The sequence below is a fragment of the Dasypus novemcinctus genome, chromosome 16 (assembly GCF_030445035.2).
Source record: "Dasypus novemcinctus isolate mDasNov1 chromosome 16, mDasNov1.1.hap2, whole genome shotgun sequence".
Taxonomy (NCBI): Eukaryota; Metazoa; Chordata; class Mammalia; order Cingulata; family Dasypodidae; genus Dasypus; species Dasypus novemcinctus.
In genome coordinates this window covers 90061189-90080304 of record NC_080688.1, presented here as the reverse complement: position 1 = coordinate 90080304, position 19116 = coordinate 90061189, and the positions used below count along the sequence as shown (strand labels likewise).

Here is a 19116-nt window from a genome sequence, read left to right as displayed (position 1 = left end):
TTTATATACATTGCTGTCACTAGGTAATATTTATTTAACTGACATTTTACTCAATAGAAGTTTTATGAAGCACAGCATCCTTTTTCACTGAGTATGGAGCAAAGAAGAAATTATAGATTTCTGTGAATAACCCAATTTTGAGAAACAGAAAGTATGTTGATATTGAAAACAGAAGTTCTACCATATGAGTTGATTTAGGACGATTTTGTCTCACGATTATCTTTTATTCTTAGTTTCATGTAAATTTCAAAGGGTGTGTTTTCAAAAATACATTTGGAATATTTTCTGAAGCTTGGAAGAGCATACTACAATAGTGTTTCTAAAAATACTACATTGTAAGATTACAACAAGAGAAAACAAACCCAATAAACGCTAGATAAGTCTTCTTTTACAAAAATTCTTGGAATAATTGACTCAGTTCATTATAAAAAGAGGAAATATCTAGAGGCCAAAACTAAAAAGAAACCTGAAATATGAGCTATCGCTCTAAAACTCTGGCTGCCTTGGGGGCTTTTTTTTTTAAACCACTTTAAATGTGGTTCTTTAAAAATTATCACAAATTCCTCGACCTTCTCTTTAAAAGGTGGGGCATGGTCCCTTCACTGAGACCGTGGAAGTGATACTCTTCTAATGGGTAGAATTAGGGGAGGTCGGCCTCGGCTAGTCCAGGCCTGGGGAAGCTGCTGCTCATCTCCTGGGGCGTTCAGCAGCCTCAGGGGATGTGGCCGAGCTGGCTGTGGAAGGGAGCAGAGGCCTCCGGTCAGCTGCCGGGAGAGGGAGCTCCTGCAGCTCCCTTCAAGCCCACAGACCTGCACCCCCTTTCTGACATACTGACAATATCATAGGGGACCGTGAGCCGGAAGCACCCCACAAAGCGCCCCAGATGCCTGACGCTCAGCAGTGGTGTGATTCAGTAAAGGTGTGTCGTTGACAGCTGCCATGTTTTGGAGTGGTTTGTTATAGAGAGAGACAGAACTAACCCAGGAACTAAGGGCCTCGATTTTAAAGACACGATGGGGTTATGAGACCAGGTCTGCAGGTGGGCGTTGGAACTGATGCCCTTTTCTAAAGAACTCTGACTGCCCCAATGGTTGAGTGTAAACACTAGCTGACTAGAAGACAAGAAAACATCTGTTTTCCAACTCAGTGTTGAGTTATGTCTGTCCTGTAAAACTGAATTCCCAGACTTTCTCTCATGCCAGCATTGGGTTCAAATGTACACGCTCGGTATTTTCCAAGCCACCACAGAATTATCTATAGAAAACATAAATCAGCCCACGTCATTCTCCACATCCTCCCAAGGCCCTTTCCTGAGAGCTGCCCATTTAACTTAGGACAAAATTTGAACCATGCACAGCCTACAGGTAATGTGAGTCTCCAGCGTGGTCATTTCTTCTCATCTTACCACTCTTGGTCTCTCACAAAGACCTTGCACTCCACTCACCCAACCCCATGCCACCCCACACTCACATCCTCCTTCCATTTCCATAGAGTCCATTCTGCACTTGCTCTTTCCTCTGCCCTGAAACCTCTGTCCTCACCTCCTCCCCTGACTCACTCTTCATCTTTCATCTCCTGGAGGACTTTGGCCATGAGCCTAGCTATCTTATCACCCTTTCAACTTTTTCTTATCAGTCATCACAATCTGAAATCATCTTGATTATCGATTTATTTATAGTAAAATACAAATTATTTGAGGGCAGCAACTGTGTCATTTACCACTGGATTCCCAGTCCTTAAAACATGCCTTGTCATATAGTATGTACACCAAGACTTTGTTAAATAAATGATGTATCAATGTGCTTACAAAAATTCATAATAAAATTTTAATAAAGTAAGTATATAGAAAAAAGTCTAAAAACCATATATAATAAAACCACATGTAAATATATAGTTTTTAGACTTTCATTTGCAAATAAGTTTATACATATGAACTATCCATGATCCGTATTAAAGGTAGAGCTACACCCAGATACTACAGGTGATAATTTCAAGAAATAATGCCAAATATATGACTTAAAAGAGTAGAATTGAAAATAAAGGTTTGAATAATGTGAAAAAATTGTCTATGCCAATATTTATAAGTTGTTTTGCCAACTTATACCCATGATATAATTAAAATAACATAACTATTTAAATAATATCTAGATGTATTTTATTAAGACAGGAATGCATGTGGAAAATGCCATTACATAGATTTTAATCTGCTCATGCATTGCCTGTAGTCACTAAAGGATAAGGCAATAATTGTACCTTACAATTTCACTTTTCTTCCAAATTCATATTGGTGTCATGCCAAGTCTTTTCCTATTGTCTATATAATGAGTTCACAGTGACAAGACTCCTTTTTCAGCTGAGACTATAACGCATTTACTGGCTGTACCATGAAACTTACTTCACTTTCACAGTACTTTTCCTTATTAACGTGCACATTTATCTACAGATGCTGCTGGGTCCTGTGATTTATAAATATGCTTCTGACAGGTGACTATATTCTATTTGTGTTTGAAAGTGAATTAGCAGTTAGAATAATTATAATGTTAGCACAATTGCCTATTTAATAAAATTCCACTATGAAAATATCTGTTTGAGCTTCACCTCAATGTGTCCTATCTCAGCGAGGAGACATTAGCAAATCATAGCATACATTATTTCATTAATTTGGTGTCACTCCTAGGAGGCTTTCCAAATCTGCCAATTTTTGTGTGTTACACATGACACTCAGGAGAGGATTGGACAATACTCAAGATCTCCTCGGTGCACCCAGTCTGTGGGCCCTCTATGTTGCATATCATTGTGGCATTATTTGATAAAGTGATAAACATGTAGGGACAGCATCCAAGAAGTTCTAAAAGAGAATGCTTTCTAGAGCAGCAAAATGATGACACTGTGAACTGTAACATGAAGACTACTTACTTTGGAATAAGAGGTTCTCCTCTTCCCTCCCTCACCCCAAAACTGGGCAAATTTGCCCACTGCTCTATATTTATCATAGGATAATCCAAAGTTAGTGGAAAAGAATAGAGAAGTAAGCATTTGAAAATGGTGAGCAAATATTGGCAAACAAAATCCAAAACAAACACTTTTAAAACAGCTTTGCCATATATTTTGGACAAAAACCTGCATTTAAGACCTCATTTCCTATCTCTCCATTCATAAAATATATTAGAAATTGATTTATTAGAACTCATTGCCTCACTGTGTTAAATTTCCTTTCTAATGCATCAAAATCTATTTATATATGTCATCTGTATGCGTAAGATATTTCTAGCAACATTATTGGCAAGGAAACACTGGAATAACAGAAAGTGAACTTCAGTGAATGCTTATAGTTACATAAGGTACAAGCAACTTTGTAGAGAGAGCTGAATGTATCATGGTGCCCGACAATGGCAAACTGAAGAGGCTGAAAGAAAAAAAGTAGCTTCTCTCATGGCTTCATGGAAAGAACTTCAAAGCCTGTTAACAGTAGAAAGTCCTGTGGAGCACTGCCATAAAAAGAACATGGTCCTGTAAATGCTGAAGTTTAAGGTATAATAGGTGGCAAATGTAAATTAAATGAAAAACAATGCATTTGAATGGTGCTGTGCTTTTGAAGCTCTGTGCTAAAATAAAAAAATTATATGCATAGACCAGCAGCTCAACTAACCCACTCCAAAATTCCACTTCTGAATATGTGAATGCCTGATATTTGAAGAATTCTTTTCAAATAAAATTGGGCAGTTTGTTGTGAAATCCCAATGGTATGGTTATGCTGAATTTTCAATACTGGAAATGTCAAAACAATTTTCAGTGCTCTAGCATGTTGCCTTCTGAGAAATATATGCTCTGCCACCAGATGGTGATAAAAAGTTAGAGGAGCCTCATCCCTGTAAAAACAAACTCCTAAATTAAACCATATGGCCAAATAAGCTATTTTTTAAATGAAAAGTTGGATTTAATTTGAATACGTCTCTTAATAAGGCTTAAGTGATAATTAATTGCAATCAAATTTGTATTTATTCCTTGATTATTGGGAACTTCCTATGCACTTTTAACAAAAGTAACATTTTAGAAGATTATTTTGTCTACATGTCAATAAAAATATTTTCATCATATAGGGGAAGTACCTCACAATATACTGATACTTAAACTTACATAATACTAAAAAGGTTCTTCATTATAAGCCAGGTGAGAAAACAAGGGGAAATCAATGAAATTTCAAATACAAAAGAGATATTTCACATGCAGATTTAGGGCCCAAATATCTCTATTCAGCCTTTTTTTTTTTTCACTGTCCTTCCTAAGAGCAGATGTGATCTAAAACCTATGTTACAATATCCTCAACTCTTTTCATGCCCAAGCCAGAGGTGTAGAACACAATATCAGGCAATAAATAGTGTCAGTAACAATATATTTTAAAAATATTTTTAAAAAATATTTAAGGTGTTTGAATTACACAATATATTCAAAATTTAAAATCCTTGTCATACTATGAAAATGTTTTTCAGACAAAAGCTTAACATCCTTAAACTATAAATAGCTCCCTCAAATAAACAAATAAAAGAAAAGCCAACAAAAGTGAAAGTGGATAAAGGAAATGAAGAGGCAATTCACTAAACTCGCAGTTGGCCAATACATGCATAAAATGATACTGGAACTCACTAAAAACGAAGAACATGAAAAAATGTGAAGAAATGCTATATTAAAAATTATTTGGGGAGTGAATTGTGGGAAGACCACATCAGATTAGGCAGGCAGGGTTCAACTTTCTCACAAAAACAATTGAGACAGAGCCAAACGCTGTCTGAGTGATGTGCTTTGGGGGTCAGCATACCTGGACAGTGCTTTACAACTCCAAGGAGGGTAAGGAACAGAGAGAGACAAAGACCCTGAAACAATAAATGTGAGTTATCAAACACCTGCCAGGGCTGGGAAGGGCTCCCATCCCCCAACCCCAACATAATAAGCTGGGGTAAAATCTCTGGCTTACACAGTGACTGAAAGTGAAACAGACATCTTCCTCCCTGTCAGCTGTTACAAGGGAAAAGTGTGGGGAGTTGGGAGGCTTTTCTTCAGTGAATTTGGCCAGCAGAGCCCGATCTGAATCTTGGCTCTGGACAAATCAAAACACAGGAAAATACAGAGATATACCTCTGTGGAAAGGAGTGCCATGTGCTGGCCAATCTTGAAATTGGATGGACAAAAACTGATTTTGGGTTTCTTTGTACTCTAACCCCTGAGAAAAAATCTGTCCTCCATTAGTGAATCCCTGGCACAATTTTGATAACTTAAGGTGGGCAATTTTAAAGAATTAGAAGAAGTCAAACCAAATATCAAAGAAGAGTTGTGAAAAACAACAACAACAACAACAATAGGCAAGAGAAAGAAATTGGCCATCAGAGTAAATCCACCAATATTTTCAGATGCTTAGACATCAACAAAAATTTACAAGCCATACTAGGAAACAGGAAGCAATGTCCCAGCCAAAGAAGCAAACCAAATATCCTGAAGATATACAGGAATTAAGACAATTAATCAATGATAATCACATAACTTTAATAAATCAATTTAAAGAATTCAAAGAAAATATTACTAAAGAAATAAAGGATATTAAGAAGACACTGGGAGATCACAAAGAACAATTTGAAATCCTGCAAAGAAAAGTAACAGACCTTATGGGAATGAAAGACACGATGGAGGGATGAAAAATACATTAGAAGTACATAAGAGATGATTTGAAATAATTGAAGACAGAATTAGTGATTTCAAAGATAGAACATCTGAACTGGAAAACACAGGAGAATAGGAGGAGAATGGAAAAATGGAAGAGTGTCTCAGGGAATTGAATGACAATGTGAAATGCACAAACCTATGCATTATCAGTGTCCCAGAAGGAGAAGAGAATGGAAAGGTGGCAGAAAGAATATTTGAAGAAATAATGACTGAAAACTTCCCAACTCTTATGAAAGACATAAATATCAATATCCAAGAAGGACAATGCACCCCAAACAGAATAAAGCTGAATATAACTACCCTGAGACACCTACTATTCAAAATGACAAATATCACAGTTAAAGAGAGTATTCTAAAAGTAGCAAGAAAAAGCAAAGCATCACATAAAAGGGAAATTCAATAAAATTCAGTGCAGACCTCACATCAGAATCTTTGGAGACAAGAAGAAAGTGGTATGATATATTTAAGATACTGAAAGAAAAAAACTGCTAGCCAAGAATTCTATATCTGGCAAAGTTGTCCTTCAAAAATGAAGCTGAGTTCAAAGTCTTCACAGACAAACAAAACTGATAGATTATGTTACCAAAGGATTAGAATTCCAAGAGATACAAATGGAAGTGCTGCAGTCTTAAAGGAAAAATGAGGGTGAATGAGTGATTTGGAGAAGGTATAAAAATGAAGATATTAGAAAGGTAAATTAAAGGATAAAAAGACAGAAAAATAATACAATATGACAACAGAAAACTGAAGGGGTAATTCACTGGGAAGGACAAACAATATCAACTATTTATTCACCTAACCTGAGTGCCCCAAGATACATGAGGCACACACTGGCAATAATATTGGGAGACTTCAATACACCACTCTCAGTATTGGATAGAACATCTGCACAAATGATAAACAAAGAAGCAGAGAGCTCGAATAGTGATAAATGAACTAGACCTAACAGATATCTATAGAACATTGCAATCCAAAACACCAGGATATACATTCTTTTCAAGTGCTCATGGATCCTTCTCCAAGATAGACCATATGTTGGGTTGCAAGAAAAGTCTCAAAAATTTTAAAAAGATTGAAATTACACAAAACACTTTCTCTGAACATAACAGAATGAAGGTTGAAAAAAGAAAAAATAATAAATATATAGAGATTAAACAACACACTCAAGAAGAAATCACAAGAGAATTCAGAAAATATTTTGACACAAATAAAACTGAGAACACAATATAGCAAAACCTAAGGAATACCAATCTTGCCCAAGCTCTTCCAAAAATTGAACAGGAAAGAATGCTACCCAACTCATTCTAAAAAGCCAATATTACCCTAATACCAAAACCAGATAAAAATACTATGAGAAAAGAAAATTATAGACCAATATCCCTAATGACTATATATGCAAAAATTCTCAACAAAATACTTGCAAACAGAATCTAAAAGCACATTTAAAAAATTACATGGTAATGGATGTGGCTCAAGCTGTTAACTGCCTGCATTCCACATGAAAAGTACCAGTTCCTCCAAGAAACACAAACAAACAACAAGCAAACAAGAAAAGGAATCAATTCAGGGTGCCAATGTGACTCAGTGGTTGAGCACCAGCTTCCCACATACAAGGTTCCATGTTCAATACTTGGGCACAGTACCTCAAAAAAAAAAAAAAATACATCATGAATAAGTGGGTTTTATCCCAATAATGCAACAATAGTTCAGAACAAGAAAATTAAAAATGCTATAAACCAAAATGATAAATTGAAGAAGAAAAAATCACATGATTCTCTCTCGATGCAGAATAGGCATTTGACAAAACATACCATCCTTTCATGATAAAAATATACTCTGAAAGATATGAATAGAAGGAAGCTTTCTTAATACAGTCAAGTGCACATATGAAAAACCTATAGCTAGCATTGTACTAATGGTGAAAGAATGAAAGCTTTCCAGCTGAGATCAGAAACAAAACAAGGATGCTCACTGTCACCATTATTATTCAATATTGTGCTAGAAGTTCTAACTAGAGCAATTAGGCCAGATAAAGAAAAAAAAAGCACCCAAATAGGAAGGGAAGATATAAATCTTGTACTATTTGTTGATGATATGATCCAACAGCTAGAAAATCCTGAAAAATCCACAACAAAGCTACTAGAATTAATAGATGAGTTCAGCAAAGTTGCAGGATACAAGATTGATACTAAAAAATTAATAGCATCTCTATACACTACTGATGTGCAATCTGAGGGAAAAAAATCAGAAAAAAAAATCCATTCATATTAGTGAGTGAAACAAAGAAATATTTAGGAATAAGCTTAACCAAGGACATAAAGGACCTGTATTCAGAAAACTATAAAACATTGCTAAAAGAAACCAAAGGAGACTTAAATAAATGGAAGGACATTCCATAATCATGGATTGGAAGACTAAATATAGTTAAAGTACCAATTCTACCCAAACTGATTTACAGATTCAATGCAATAAAAATTCCAACAGCCATTTTATAGAAATCGAAAAGCCAATAATCAAATTTATTTGAAAGGGTGAGGGGTCCCAAAAAGTAAAAAAGTCTTAAAAAAGAAGAACGAAATTGGAGGATTCTCATTTCCTAACTTAAAATATTTTACTTAGCTACAGTGGTAATAAGAGCATCATACTGGCATACAGGCAGACAGGTTAACCAATGTAACTAAATTGTGAACTCAGAAATAGACCTTCACATTTATAGTCAAGTGACTTTGACAAGGTGGTCAAGCTCTCTCACCTGAGCCAGAACAGTCTATTCAACAAATGGTGCTGGGAGAACAGGATATCCACAGCCAAAAGAAAGAAAGGAGACCCTATTTCACACTTTATACAAAAATTAACTCAAAAGGGATCAAGGAATTTAATATAAAAGCAACAACCATAAAACTCCTAGAAGAAAATGTTGAGAAACATCTTCAAGACATTGCAGTAGGCGGTAGTTTCTTAAACCTTACACCCAAAGCATGAGCAACAACAAAAATAGATAAATGGGACCTCCCTCCAGGGTTCAAACCCAGGGCCTCCTGACCTGTGTTATGAGCTGGCCCACATGCAGTGCTGATGCGTGCAAGGAGTGCCATGCCATGCAGGGGTGTCCCCTGCATAGGGGACCCCCACATGAAAGGAGTGTGCCCTGTAAGGAGAGCCTCCCTGAGCAAAAAAAAACACAGCCTGCCCAGGAGTGGCACCGCACACACAGAAAGCTGATGCAGCAAGATGATGCAACAAAAAGAGACACAGATTCCCAGTGCTGCTGCAAGAATCCAAGTGGACACAGAAATACACACACAGTGAATGGACACAGAAAGCAGACAACGGTGGGGAGGGGGCGAGGGAAGGGGAGATAAATAAATAAATAAATTTTACAAAAAAATAAATGAGACCTCCTCAAAATTAAACACTTTTGCACCTCAAAAGACTTTGTCAAAAGGGTGAAAAGGCAGCTAACACAATGGAAGAAAATATTTGGCACTCACATATCCGATAAAGATTTTAATATCCATGATATACAAAGAGACCATACAACTCAACAATAAAAAGACAAATTACCTGATTTTAAATGGGCAAAAGACTTGAAAAGACAGTTGTCCAAAGAAGAAATACAAAAGGCAAAGAAACACAAGAAAACATTTTCCACATCACTAGTAGTTAGGCAACTAGTAGTTGCAGTTAGGGAAATGCAAATCAAAACTACAGTGAGATATTTCACATCTATGAGACAGGCCGCTTTTAAAAGTCAGAAAATTGTAAATGTTGGAGAGGATGTGGAGAGATAGGAACACATTTATTATTGGTGGCAATGTAGAAGGGCACAGCCGCTGTGGAGGACTGTTTGGCAGTTCCTAAATAAGTTAAATCTAGACTTTGCTTGGGACGCAGCAATACCGTTGCTAGGTATAAACCCAGAAGGAAGGAGAACAGTGACACAAATGGTCATCTGCACACCGATGTTCATAGCGGCGCTATTTACAATAGTCAAAAGTTAGTAACAACCCAGGTGTCTATCAAATGATGAATGGATAAACAAATTGGTGTATAAATATGATATTCACCAGTAAGAAGAAATGAAGTTGGGAAGCATATGACAACATGGATGAACCCGGAGGAAATTATGTTGAGTGAAGCTAGCCAGACCCAAAAAGATAAATACTGTGCGATTGTGCTGTTATGAACTAAACATACTTTGTAAACTCATGGAATTAATAATTAGAATATAGGTCACCAGAAAACTGAATGAGGGCAGAGAAAGGAAAGCTGATGGTTAGTCTCAGCAAAATTGGTTAAAAGGCTGTTTGTAAATCTTTGGAAAGGAAAAGAAATGGTGAGAGCACATCGTGGTGTTTGTGACTAGCAGAGCTATTAAATGGGTAGGAAGGTGGTTGAAAGGGAAAGTCTAAGGACATTTATATTTCTAGAAGGAAAACTAACTAATAAATGTAACTTGGGACTGTATAACATAGTGAAACCTACTGTAAAATATGAATATGGGTGGTATTGCATGTATAAGACTTTTTTATAAAATATAAATACAAATAAACTAGAGAAAAGGAAACAGAATAGCAGCTGTATATGGCAAGGGAAGCGTAGAGATACTGAGAGGTGACAAGTTTTGTTTTTTTGTTTGTTTGTTTGGTTGGTTGGTTTTTGTTTTTTAGTACTGTTGTTTTTGCTACTGGAATAATGAAGGTGCTCTAAGAATGAAAGGAGTGATGACTACACAACTATGTGATTGTACTGAATACTACTGATTGTACACTTTGGATGGATTTATGCTTTATTAATAGGTATCGATAAAATTGATTTGTTAAAAAACTATTTTGGGAATGCATATTACAAAAGTCTTTTAGAAAGGCAGTTTGGTTGTATTTATAAACTTTGCTCAACAATTACACATCTCTGCCGGACCCTATAGAATTACTAACATATTTGTTCATAGAAATATAAACAGGAATATTTTGCAGCACTGGTTTTAATGTTTATTTAAATAGCAAAATTATCTGTCAATAGAGGAAGAGTTATAAGTTGTGCACAAGGAACTTTGCTAAAATGAAATAGAATGGAGTCGATTATTACGCAAGGCCAAAGAAAAGGCTGACAAATGTGTTAAACAGAGAAGAGAGAGTTTCAGAAACATATTTACAGCATGACCTTATTTGTATGAATGAAAACAAAAACATAACTCATCTAAATGATGTTTTTGAATTTACCATTTTTATGTGCAAATGCACAGTAAAAGATCTAGATGGATATAGATATTCTTTACAGAAGGAAAAGAAGTGGATTGAGTAGAGAGACTGAAGGGGGTCTTTACTCTAAAAACCATCTCCATATGAACAACTGCTTCGCTTTTTCCACTTAATTGTTTAAAATTAGCATGAAATTCAGTTATTTTGTTATATGGCATGACAAAACAGGCTAAAATGCAGCAAAGAGGTAATTTCTCCTGAATGGGGAAATAATATTCTCTTCATAGCTTTAGAATAAAACCTTTTATATTTTACAAAATGTTAATACAATTACATTTGCTTTATCATACGATGAGATGAGCACATATCAATAGTGCACAAAAAACCTGCATATCCCTTTAATTAGGCGATGGCAGTGATTCATTACCACCATGAGTTTTGAAGTCCTTTGCCTCATCCTCCTTTCCCATCCCCTGTCCCTTCGCATCAGTAGCTCAGTGAGTTTTTGCTTTTTTATTTCCTTCTTTTCTTTACATTTGAACTTAAGTATGAATTACTAAATTAGCCTTCAGTGACTTCCTTTTTTCACTCAAAATTATATTGAGAAAATGTTGGTGCATGTAGTCATAGATCAATCATTTTCACTGCGGCTTTATAATTTTAGGAACATGTAAGTATTCGTTTTATTCTTCCCATTGTTATCCATTTTCATTGTTAACCGTTCTCATGGTTACCATTATTTTTTACAAACTATGTGTTTAGGTACATTCTCCTACTAATTTCTTGGGCATATGCAGAGCCGTTTCATGAAGCAGTGGAATTGTTTGCGCACTAGATTTGTTCACCTCCAACCTTACCAGGAAATGACACACTGTTTTTAAAGCGTGTTTTTTAAAGCGCCTGTGCCATTTATATTCCCAGTAGCAATACTTAGAGAGTACTGATTGCTCCACCCGTTCATATGCTTGATAGTTCAGAGATTTTAATATTTGCTAAGCTAATGGATGTGGAAAGTTTCTCACGTGACTTTGGTTTGCATTTCTTTGATTACTAATGAGCTGGCTCACTTTTTCGTGTTTATTGATCGTTTTTGTTTCTTCCCTTGTAAAATTCAAGTCCCTTACGGGTGCTCCGGTTGGGCTGTAAGTTTTCTTATTGCAGACACTCTAACGTTATTTATTCATTCTGAATATTTATCTTTTGTCAGCTATATGGAAGCCGTACCTCTCCAATTAAGGTGCAGCTCTTCATGCCATTGGATTCATGTTGCGTTTCAATGAGTAGAAATCCCTAATAGTAACATACTCAACTTTACCATTCTTTGTGGTTTATACTTTCTGAGTCTTATTTTAGAAAGGCTTTCCTACCCAAAGTAACAAAGATATTCTTCCATGCTATTTTCTTTTAAATATTTTATATTTAACCAGAAGTTTTGTTTTGTTGATTGTTAGAGGGTCATTTATTTCCCATATGGATACCCTATTAGCAGTGATTTGCAATGCTGTATCTGTTAGATATGGAGTGCATGTATGTGAGTTTGTTATGCCATTCCATTACTGAATTTATTCTGTTCCTTCAATAATGTTACACTTTCTTAATTATGTAGCTTTAAATAATTAATTATAAATAATAAAATAAAATAATTCTAAATAGTTTTCTGAAAAAAATGGCACTTTATTCCCTTTATGATTCTTCTATATTTCCTTTTCTCAATTCCATTCCCTATCCCACGGTAACAAGTATTCTGACTTCTAAAACCATGTATTTTATTTGCCTTTTCTTAAACTCAGTTAACATGGAATCATAAAATGTATACATTTCTTTGTGACTAATTTTGTTGATCATAATGTATTTGAGAATCATCCAAATTATTACATGTCAGCCAATTATTCTTTTTTATTATTGTATAGTGTGTCATTCCCTGAACATGTCTGTGAACATTTGGGTTATTTATTTTTTCAATTCTGCTGATGAACATTTATAGTTTTAGGCTATTCTGAGCTGAGTAAAGCTGCTATGTGTATTTTTGTACCTGTGTTTGTGTACTTATATTCTAATTTCTCTTTTCTAGAATGGCTGAGTCAATGAATGGTTTTACATAACTTCATTTAAAAACTTTTTTTTTTAAACTGGCAAACAATTTTTCCAAAGTTACTCTAGTATTTCATTCTCACATTGCAGTGTGTGAGAGGTCAGGTGGTTCCACATCATTGCTAAAATTTCTATCAATAATCTGTTAATTTTGGTCATTCTGATGGATGTATTGGTATGTCTGTGATTTTATAAAATTTCAATGATGGCAAAGCATATTTTAATATGCTTACTGGCCAGTTAGATATCTTCTTTTATGATGTGGCTATAAAATACTTTTAACTATTTGAGGAATGGAGGGAGTTCTTCTCCTTTAATTATTATTATATATAGGAGTATATTTTAAAATATTCTGCATATGAATACTTAGTCAGATACATGTACTGCAAATATTTTTCTCCCTATTTGCCTTTTCAGTTTCGATAGTATCTTTTTTTAGGTGAAATTTATATAACATAAAAATGTAACCATTTAAAGTCTATAATTCAGTAGCATTTATTATATTCACCATGTTGTTCAAATTTCATCACTGTAGGTTCAGAACAGTTTCATCCGTCTCCACGGAGACCCTGCACTCATGAAGCACTCACTCCCATCCTTCCTCCCCCTAAGACCCTGGCAGCAACCACGTGGCTTTCTGTCACTTTGGATTTACCTAAACTAGAAGTTCAGTATCCATGGAACTAGAAAATATATTCCCCTTTGTGCCTGGCTGCCTTTCACTTAGCGTCATGCTCTCATGGGTCATCCACAATGAACTTGTGGATGAAGAATCAGAACTTCATTATTTTGTGGCTGAATAATGTTCCATGTATGGCTATACCATATACTGTGTCTCTCTGTTGACCCATTAATGGGCATTTTGGTTGTTTCCACCTTTTGGCTGTTGTGAATATGCTGCTATGAACATTTATGCATTGTCTTCATACCCACCCTCAAGTGTTTTGCTTATAACCTAGCAGTGGAAGTGCTGGCACATATGGTCATTCTACGACTAACTTTTTGAGGACCTGCCAAACGTTTTTCCACAGTGGCTGCACAATTTCACATTCCCACAGCAAAGTACGAGAGCTCCAATTTCTTCACATCCTCACCAATATTGTCTTTTGATAAATAGGCTTTAATTTAATTTTTCATGGTCTGTGCTTTTTATACCTTACTATTGAAAACTTTGCCTATTCTGTAATAATGAAGATAATCTATTATGTTTTCTCCTAGATATTTATAGAGTTAGCATTGGTATTCAAGTCTAATATATATCCCAAATAAATTTTGGTGTGTTGTATAAGGTAGAGGTCAGAACTCTTTATATATGCAGGTATGAAAAGGTATTCCTATGCCCCATTCTTCTGTAGATAAGAACTTCTTCTGAAATGTTTAGAAGAATTTTTTTTGGAGAGTGGGCAGTTTCCAAATCAATTTTATTCACAGATATAGGATATTCACATTGTCTATTTATTCTTGAAACTGGCTTGGTATGTTTTCAGCGAATTATTTTACTTCATCCAATTTTTCAAATTTATTGTCATAAAATTTTATGTAATATCCCATTATTATCCTATGTAAAATCTGTAGGTTCTGTGATGACATCTCATTTTTACTCCTGAAATAGGTAATCAAAATTTATTTCTCTCTTCTCTTTCTCTTTTTCTCATTTACCTGACTTTGAGATTAATGAAAGGAAAAAACTTTTGGCTTTAGCTTTTTAAATTGATTGATGACTGTTGTACCAATTAATTTCCCTTCTTTTTCTAATTTCTTAAGATTAGAATTTAGATCACTTATTTTACATACTTCTTATAATTTTTTACTATAATTTAGACCTCCACATTTTCCTATAGTTACTTATTAAGCCACATACAACAATTTAGAGAGCTGTATTTTTATTATTATTTGTTCTAAATTACATTTTCATCTTTATCATGATTTTATCTTTGACTTATGAATTATTTAGAAATGTATTACTTATTTACAAGTATTTCCTTTTGTTGTTGATATTTAATTTTATTGTGAACAGGAATTATACTGGTATGATTTAACTTTTTGAAATTTATTGAGACTTTTTTTATGGCCCAACATATGTCATATATATGACTTATATTGGTGAATGTTCCGTGGGCATTTACAAAGAATATATATGCACATATATAGCAAATTTGGTTATATATATATAGCAAATTAAATGTGAAATAACTTTGTGTTTTCCATTACTTTAATTTACACAAAGTCAATTAAAGTAATGCTCCTTTCATGTTCAAGTATGTGTACCTTTTTCCCCCTTTAATAATTATAAAATAAAATTTTAACCCTTTTTATAATATCCTAATAATAAGTTTATTTTACCCCAAATTCTCTTCAATATTTTTCTATTTTTGTTTAGACTGAGGTTATTTTAGAGATAATTACACTTAAATTTTGATTGTCAGTTTTACATTCAAATTTGGAAAAGTCATTTAGCTTTGCCTTAACATTTTAAATTTAGAATCAAGTTTTCATTTTATTTGCTATTTAAAATTTGATTTATTTTTGGTTTTCTGGAATATGTCCACTTTTTTTTATCAGGAGGAGGCAATATGTCTTGTTTTTTGAACTCTCGCAGTTTTTGAGAATATTATTTCATTGTTATACATCTGAAAGATAGCGGTTGGGTAGAAGATTATTCATTCATGACTACTTTTTTTTTTAAACTCCAAACTCTGTGTGTTATATAAATTGTATTTCATATTTTTGTTCTAGTAACACTTTTTTGGATCTGTATAACTCTTGATTACAAAATAGATTGTGTATTTTAACTGATGGAAATTAATTTCGTATCCATTCTAAAGAGATTGTATTACGAGGGCAAAACTTAGAAGGGTAATGGTGGAGGATTAAGTACAGAAATGCAATTATCTATAAATCTAATGTGTCTGCCACTTTTTCAAAGTTCTCTGGAGAAAATATAAATTCCATGAATATGTGTGTCATTGAACACATTTCTGTTTTTATGAAAGTTTCCTTTTGTTACTGTTTCAGATTATCTGTGAGATCCTACCATTCTTTTAATAAGACATTTCAGTAGCCCCATGAGTAAAATCATTCAAGATTTATTTTGCAATATGATTTGATGGATATGCATTTAAATATATAATTTTCACTGTCCTATTGATTTTCTTTACCATATTGTGCAAAATAAAAATAAAAAGCAAAATCATAAAGCACATAAAATGAAAGGAAATGAATGACTCACTCAATATTCAGATAAACCTTGAATAGCAATGGAAGTAGACTGCTTTAATTCTTAAATATCTGGGTAACTTCTAACACATCAGCACTAATCCTCTAGCCACATGGATCCCAGATCCGCTTATCTAATTAGCACCACCTTGTCTCTGATATTTAGATTTCATTTCAGTCAGGATCTGCATAATTAGACAAACATCACCAGTTGGCCATTTAAAGATTTCATCTCCTTCCACTTCCTCCTGTTTATTCTTGAAATCATTCTGAAATAACACTTCTGTTAAGAACTGGATTCTGTGTAGTCATTTTGGATTCATATAGCCCAGAACATTTAATGTTAATTTATAGGGAAAAAATGTGTTCTTTTAAAAAGTAGTTGACAGAAGATGAGCAGATGAGAAAAAATAGCAGTTAGTTGTGAAGCATCAATCCCGGTAAGTTTTTAAAGTTTCGATAATAGTGCCACTTCTTGTACAGGAAAGAAACATATACTAAAAAAATCTGCTTTGTAGTGCATGGATTTCATAAAGAGTAATCAATTATAATGGCTTATTTGATTATATAGCTATTGTGTCTTTGTATTAAAAGATAATAAACTCAATTGACCCCAATAAACGGTGGAACAGGATGTTTAAATGAAAGGCTACAGGTATTAAAGAAAAACAAAATAAATTCCGCCAAAATAAGAACAATATAAATGAGCTAAGAAATATCAAAGAACAGCACTTTATGTATAGATGTTAAGAAAATATATTGGGCATGGCTATTGACCAAAATGTATGAGTAAAATGCCTATTTAGGAAAATTGCTATTGATTTAATAGCCCATAATGTTATTATATAAACAAGATTAGTTGGCGACTAATTGATATAGAAGGAACATCAAACATATAAAGCTTGAGTGTAAAAAAATCTCATACTAAATATTTCAAATTTCTAAAATATGTTTTTTCTCTTCTCTTTAAAAACTCATGCAAAATTGAAATATATCATAAAGAAAAAATGAGGAACCTTAGAAAAGGCAGTTAGTTTTTTCTTCACTTGGAGTTAAAAAGTCAACTATTAAGACTGAATTGATCTGTGAATAGTTTGACTACCATTCATTTTTGACTAAAAAAAATTAAACATGTATTAGTTGATGTTTTATTTTGCTAAATGCTGCCAAAGCAATATATTAGAAATGGGTTGACGTTTACAATGAGAATTTATTAGGTTAAAAGCTGACAGTTCTGAGGCCGTGAAAGTATTCAAATCAAGGCATCTTCAGGAGATGCTCTCTCCCCAAGGTGAAGCTGTGGGTATCAGGCACACGGCCATGCCCACTCCCTCTCCTCATTGCCTTCAACTTTGACTCCTCCATCTGTGCCTTTTCTCTCTCTAGAGTTCATTGATTTCAACTTTTGGAGGCTTCTCTCTGCCTCTGCTGCTTTTTCCTGAGTCTGTGATTTTATTCCTTCCTTTAATAAAGGACTCCAGTAAGAGGATGAAGACCTGCCCTGGGTCTTGCCCTGCGAGGTGATCTAACCATAGGGAAAGTCCCTTACCAGAATTCATTCCAAAGGACTCACCTGCAATAGGTGTACAAGCACATAAATGGACGGCGTTTAAGAACAGGATTTTCTGGGGTCCACAGAAGGTTCAAACTGCCACACTTGACTTAATTTACCAATCACAGCTTCCACGAGAAAGATACAGCCTGATTCTTAACAAATATGTGTGTTCTTAATTTACAGTGATTAGTGCTTCTGTGTCATTTGATATTGTCCAGGATTGCGGTATTTCATTGCCAACTATTACTCAAAAGGAATTCCATTACTCTCTGGCTCTCAAAAGATATAAATATCTCAACTTTACAAAATAGTCATAGTAACACAACAGCAAATTGTGTGAGTTAGAGTGCTGGCAAGACTTATGATGCGATTTGAGGCTGAATTCAATATTTAAGGAAAGAAATATGTGAGATCAAAATTATTTTTGTAGTTTTTTCTGTATAGTACAATAGGACCTCATTTTATAGGACCAATATGTTCCAAGACCCTTGCGTAAGTTGAAAATCACATATAATAGCAAACTCCATTTCATAAGTATTTAACAAGAATTTCTTATATGAACATGCCTATCACAACCACAATCTTTTAAAATAAGGCAAATAAACACTCTAATAAAAATAAGTAAATAAAATTAATCATAGAAATATTTTTTTTTAAATTTTTATTCTTTTTCTCTTTCTTTCTCTGCTTCCTCCCCCCCCCCCCCCCCCCCAGTATTAGGGGCAGGGGACCTCATAAGTGGGAGGCGGTGCTCAAGCACCAAGCCACATTGGCTTCCCTGAATTGGTTTTTTTCATTTGTTTTCCTTGTTATTTTTCTTTTTTGTTTTGTCTCTTCAGGAGGACCGGAACGGAACTCGGCATCTCCCATATGGAAAGCGGGTGCTCAACCACTTGAGCCACATCTGTTACCTGCCTTCTTTCTTTTTTTGTTTGCCGATCACATATACCTGAATTCACATATGTTGAGTTTGTGTAAAACGAGGTCTACTTTATATATTGTGTTGGTTTTGAAGCCTAGATGGTAAATATGCATTATATGTATATAACATAAAAGAAAATGTAATTCTGTAGAGTGTTGCTCTTCAAAATTAAAATTTTTGAGAGTTCTGATGTATAGAATATATCAAACTTATTAAGTTTCCAATGTAATGGTTTCTCTCATTAGTTGTCATCCCTCTTGTATGGATACATTTTTTCCAGCTCCCCTAGCTCTTCTCTGTGTTTCTTTGTAGCCCCTAGTTAATCCATCAGTTTCCTCCTCAAGCAGTCACCCTCTACTTGCCTGCCCTCCTGTTCACCTTTTTGCCTGTGAGGAGGAAGACTTGACGCCCCAGCC

The 19116-nt window shown here is 34.5% G+C and overlaps 1 long non-coding RNA gene across 1 annotated transcript in view; it reads left to right on the top strand.

The window, feature by feature from the left end:
- The window catches only part of LOC111762301 (uncharacterized), a 38301-nt gene extending 19417 nt beyond the window's left edge, over positions 1-18884 (top strand). Inside the window, exon 4 of the long non-coding RNA XR_009180980.2 lies at positions 18618-18884. This is a non-coding gene — a long non-coding RNA (uncharacterized lncRNA). The remainder of the gene's footprint in view (positions 1-18617) is intronic.
- The last annotated feature ends 232 nt before the right edge of the window (positions 18885-19116 follow it).